Here is a 6,000-nt window from a genome sequence, read left to right as displayed (position 1 = left end):
CTGTATATTCCTGAGCCCAGGTGCAGCACACGCTGTGGGCTGCTCTCATAAGCCAGCATCGCACATCGCGTTGCACAACGTTCAAACGCGCTTGCTTTAAATAGTCCTCATGATTCCATCCTCATGATCCCATTGTCAGCTGCGCAGGGCCCAGGACAGCCCACTCGGATGAGCCCATCCGTGGCTGAGCTCCAGAGCTCTGGCCTGGCCAGCCTCCGTTCTCAGATGTACTCCTTTATCAGGAGGCCCCGAGGGACTCTAGCAGGGCCCAGAAGTATGAGTGGCAGCCTGAACCTAGTTTTTTCTTCTTGTTGTTCTGCTTTGATCCGGTTTGGTTTTCATTATCTCATGATAACGTTGTTGTCAAATGATTACCCTGCCAGACAAAACTATCAAGACCAGTTCACAAGATTGATTTAATGGCGGCATACTTGAGATTGAAGAGAATATTGCTTTCCAGAGTATATAATGAAGGATTTAAAGACTGAAGAGATCAAGCTTGTCCTATGGAAAAATAATATGAGGGAGGTATTAGCCAGGGTCCCTAGTAGAATTTAGATTTATGCAAATCTTCAGTGTCCCATAATCCAAAATTAACAAACTCAGAATGACACAAATTTGTCAAAATGTAATGCAAACTAAACATCTTAATGCATCTTTCTAGAATTCAACAGAATGTTGACATCTAAATTCACATTATGCACCGCATTTAATTTCTGCATGATGAACTGACAGGCAGGAATAGATGAGTTGCTGACACTGACTTTTTTCCAACTCCCAGGAAGAAAACAAAGGTTTGCAGTCAGAGATAAGGGGGGAGTTCAGCTGGTCCATTAGCTTTTGTAAATCCATAATTAAACACACAAGTGATTTGTATGTGTTGCACTAACTGTATTATCATTATTCAGCTTTGCTGCAATGCCAGTCATTGAAACATAACCTAATTTTATTAAGTTCCTCAAAGCCTGGGAGGACCTTAGTTAACAAGCCAGTCCTCTACTCATTAGCAATGACTATGTTTATTTATTTGGATATTTCTTGGCCTCCTGCCCCCAAGTTAACACCCCTTCCTTTCATAATCCATACTGTCATCCTGCCCTCCTGACCCAGAAGAGAGGCAGATGAATGGGAGCATTGATGCCAGCCTGACGGCGTCTGCAAACAGGCAAGAGGCCTGAATGCCTAGTCGGCTGGCTCTGATTTCTTGGGACACGAAGAAGAGAGGAGGAAGGAGAAAGGAGAACGCAAGCGTTCAAGGCGCGTGTGGACTCACACTGAGCAGTGCTCACTGCAGTGATTAAACGGCGCTTGGCGCACCAGCAGGCCCGCACAGGGGACGCTCGCTGTTGTCTCCTGTGCTGGTATTTTGAGTGCCTCTGCTTCAGTCTCTACTCCGTCTTGAGACTTTGTCCAAAGGCCGGGTGCTGTTCAGTCGCTCAGTCGTGTCCACCTCTTTGTGACCCCATGGACTGCAGCACGCCAGGCCTCCCTGTCCTTCACCATCATCTAGAGTTTGCTCAAACTCATGTCCATCGAGTCGGTGATGCCATCCAACCATCTCATCCTCTGTCGCCCCTTTCTCCTCCTGCCCTCAATCTTTCCCAGCATCAGAGTCTTTTCCTGTGAGTCCAAAAGGCCTGGTATCCCCTCTCTAACTTCCAACCAGCTGAGCAGCCTTTTTCCCGCTTCAAAAAGAACAGGAAGAGTCAGATAAGATGATGGTGCTCACCGAGGACGTGGAAAAGAAGGCAAGGCTTCAGCCTGTATGAGGGACCGCAAGATCTGAGCACCTGGGCAAGAGGAACATGGGTTCCCCAAATCTAGACATGCTCACCAGACACATGGATTCTAAAGTTGTTGGTGGTGTTGTTTTAATCTTTATTTATTTGGATACCTCGTGTCTTCACTGGATCATGTGAGATCTTTCACTCGTGGCCCCCCGCCCCCTCACCGAGTGCACAGGCTTAGTTGCTTCGGGGCGTGTGAGATCTTAGCTTCCCTACCAGGGATCAAACCCACATCCACTGCATCGGAAGATGGATTTTTAACCACTGCTCCACCAGGGAAGTCTCAATTCTGAAGTTTAATGATTAAGCAACAAGTAAAATGAATTTTTACTTCCCCGAGTTGGTTTCTTACTGATAAAGTTAACTACTAGAAAGGCCGTGCAGGAAATGCAATTGAATTATAAAAAGGTCGAAATAGTTATGAAATTATATTATACAAACTACATAAAACCTTGAGAAATTATGGTGTTGTAATTTTAAAAAGAAAAAACAATTAAAATTAAATGCATATCACAAATACAGTAATATAGAAATATAGGAGCTTGGGATGAAAGATAGAGTCATAAAACTGAAAATAATTGTGGTTAAGATTTTGGGTAGTGTTTTGTTTTCTTTATTCAAAAAATTATTGAATATTATATTGTTTTAAATTAGAGTTTATCTGTTATATCCTTGTCTATTCTTATACGTCAACTTTTCAGTGTTCTTGGGTTTTAGGCTAGGCATGTCTCATACATAACATATATTTGGAATTTTTCTTCTTCCCCTGTCTTTGGTTTACTTTGATTTTAACTTGTAGGATGATAGCATTTATATTCATTGTGATTATTGATATATTTAGACTTGTTAATACCATCTTATGTTGTTATTTTGGTCTTACTTTTTCTATTCCTCTCGTTCCCCATTCCTTGCCTTTTAAAAAAGACTAACAAAACTTTTATTTATTTGTCTTTGTTATCCTCTTTTTTTCTTCTTCTGGTTTGGAAGCTAAATATTCTATTACTGTTTTTGTCAATGATCTTTCTTGAGTAAACAGACTCACTGTAGTCAATATCTTATTCTCACCCCGCAAATATAAGAATTTTGGAGTGCTTTATTCCACAGTTTTTATTAAAAATTGCATGTTTTCTAATTTATTTTCCTGCCATTCTTTCCTGTGTCTCCAATTCTCCTTCCGGGATCACTTTCCTTGATCTTGGAGTAGATTCTTTAGAAGTTTCTTTTGTAAAGATCTGCTCCTGGGAACACTGGACCTTTATTTCAAGGGCTGTTATTTCCCTCTTAGTCTTGAAACAGTTCTTCTTTTTTTTTTTCAGCGAGTGGTGATATCACCCCACGTTCTGGCTTCCCGTTTGTGTGTTGAGGCCTCTTCTCTATGCTAAGCTGTCATTCCTCTCTGAAAGTCTGCCTCTTCTCTTTAGCTGCTTATCAGGTCTCCTCTTTGTTTAGATATCTTATAGTTTGCTATGGCGTGCCCAAATAATTTTGATTTTATTTGTCCTGTTCGGTAAGTCTTCTCTTATCAGAACCCCCTTTCTTCCCAGTCCTCACCTCTTTCTGTTCTCTCCCCTGGGACTCCGCCTGTACTCTTTCTGCCCTCCACAGCCTCTGTCTCTTTCCCACGGTTTTCTTGTTTTCAATCATATATGCTCCTTCCAACTACTGTTCACACACTGTGTCATCTATCTATTGAGTTTTCAATTTCAACAATTATAGTTTTCACTTTTTAAAAGTTCTATTACAAACCAAAGCCACATTGAGATACCACCTCACACTGGTCAGAACGGCCATCATCAAAAAGTCTCCAAACAATAAATGTTAGAGAGGATGTGGCAGAAAGGGAACCCTCCCACACTGTTGGTGGGGATGTAAATTGGTGCAGCCACCATGGAGAACATCCAGGAAAACATCTATTTCTGCTTCATTGACTATGCTAAAGCCTTTGACTGTGTGGATCACAACAAACTATGGAAAATTCTTAAAAAGATAGGATTATCAGACCACCTTTCCTGTCTTCTGAGAAAACTGTATGCAGGTCAAGAAGAAACAGTTAGAATTGGACATGAAACAACGGACTAGTTCCAAATCGGGAAAGGAGTATGTCAAGGCTGTATATAGTCTCCCTGCTTATTTAACTTATACGCAGAGATGCAAAATGCTGGACTGGATAAATCACAAGCTGGAATCAAGACTGCCAGGAAAATATCAATAACCTCAGATATGCAGATGATACCACCCTTATGGCAGCAAGTGAAGAGGAACTGAAGAGTTTCTTGATGAAGATGAAAAAGGAGAGTGAAAAAGCTGGCCTAAAACTTAACATTCAAAAAACGAATATCATGGCATCTGGTCCCATCACTTCATGGCAAATAGATGGGGAAACAATGGAAATGGTGACAGACTTTATTTTCTTGGGCTCCCAAATCACTGCAGATGGTGACTGCAGCCATGAAATTAAAAGACCCTTGTTCCTTGAAAGAAAAGCAATGACAAAACTAGACATCATATTAAAAAGCAGAGACATTATTTTGCTGACAAAAGTTCATGTAGTCAAAGCTGTCGTTTTCCCAGTAGTCTTGCATTAATATGAGAGTTGGACCATAAATAAGGCTGAGCACCAAGGAATTGGTGTTTTTGAACTGTGGTGTTGGAGAAGACTCTTGAGAATCTCTCGGACTGCAAGGAGATCCAACCAGTCCATCCTAAAGGAAATCAGTCCTGAATATCCAATGGCAGGACTGATGCTGAAGCTGAAGCTTCAATACTTTGGCCACCTGATGTGAAGAGATGACTCATTAGAAAAGACCCTGATGCTGGGAAAGATTGAAGGCAGGAGGAGAAGGGGACGACAGAGGATGAGATGGTTGGATGGCATCATCAACTCAATGAACTTGAGTTTGAATAAACTCTGAGAGTTGGTGATGGACAGGGAAGCCTGGCGTGCTGTGATTCATGGGGCTGCAAAGAGTTGGACACGACTGAGTGGCTGAACAACTATGGAGAAAACTATGGAGGCTTAAATTGAAAAAAGAGCTACTATATGATCCAGCAATCCCACTCCTGGGCATACTACTTGGAAAAGGCAAAAACTCTCATTCAGAAAGATACATGCACCCCAATGTTCATAGCAGTACCATTAACAATAGCCAAGACATGGAGGCAACCTAAGTGTCCATCAATAGATGAGTGGATAAAAAGATGACATATATATATGTGTGTGTGTATACCATACAATATTATCATCCATAAAAAGAATGAAATAATGCTATCTGCAGCAACATGAATGGACCTAGACATTATCATACTAAGTGAAGCCAGATAAAAACAAATATCACACAATATCACTTATATGTGGAATCTAAAAAAAAATTGATACAAATGAACTCATTTACAAAACAGAAACAAACTCAGAGACATAGAAAATTTATGGTTACTAAAGGGGAAAGGTAGAAGGAGGGATAAATTAGGAAATTATGATTAGCAGATACATACTACTATATGTAAAACAGATAAACAGGGACCTATTGTATAGCACAGGAAATTATATTTAATACCTTGTAATAACTTATAATGAAAAAGAATCTGAAAAAGTATACAAAGTATATATATATATACATACATATACATATATTTATATATAGGTGTGCATGCATGCTAAGTAGCTTCAGTTGTTTCTGCCTCTTTACAAGCCTATGGACCGTAACCCTCCAGGCTCCTCTGTCCATGGGGATTCTCCAGGCAAGAATACTGGGGTGGGTTGTCATGCCCTCCTCCAGGGGATCTTCCAGACCAGGGACTGAACCCACGTCTCTTACATCTCTGGAATTGGCAGGCAGGTTCTTTACCACTAGCAACACCTGGGAAGCCCACTCATATATATATATATATATATATAAAACTAAGCCTCTTTTCTGTACACCTAAAGTTAACACAACACTGTAAATAAGTAAAAAGAGAAAAAAAGTTCCACTTGATGGCTTTGTAAATTTATCCATCATTTTGCTTCTTGATCAAATTTATGATCCTATCCTTTATTTCCATAGATACGTCATACTTAAGAATTATGCATTCTTCATCTGATAATTTAAAAATATGCATTCCTTTGGGGTCTAAATCTGTTTATCTCCGTCTATGATGTTTGTTTATGTTTTTGGTGAGCTTTTTGAACTCGTGTTTGCCTGAGAGCAAATTTCTTCCGAGAGAACTTGCGCCT

At 40.4% G+C, this 6,000-nt stretch overlaps 1 long non-coding RNA gene across 2 annotated transcripts in view; it reads right to left on the bottom strand.

Annotated features, from left to right (window-relative positions):
* Positions 1–425: 425 nt before the first annotated feature.
* Positions 426–6,000, bottom strand: part of LOC136176923 (uncharacterized) — a 77,745-nt gene continuing 72,170 nt past the window's right edge. Inside the window, exon 3 of one of the 2 annotated variants that reach the window (XR_010664650.1) lies at positions 426–504. This is a non-coding gene — a long non-coding RNA (uncharacterized lncRNA). The remainder of the gene's footprint in view (positions 505–6,000) is intronic. The other variant, XR_010664649.1, reaches the window with a different exon arrangement.

The sequence above is a fragment of the Muntiacus reevesi genome, chromosome 10, assembly GCF_963930625.1.
Source record: "Muntiacus reevesi chromosome 10, mMunRee1.1, whole genome shotgun sequence".
Taxonomy (NCBI): Eukaryota; Metazoa; Chordata; class Mammalia; order Artiodactyla; family Cervidae; genus Muntiacus; species Muntiacus reevesi.
This window is presented reverse-complemented; position numbering and strand designations above follow the sequence as displayed.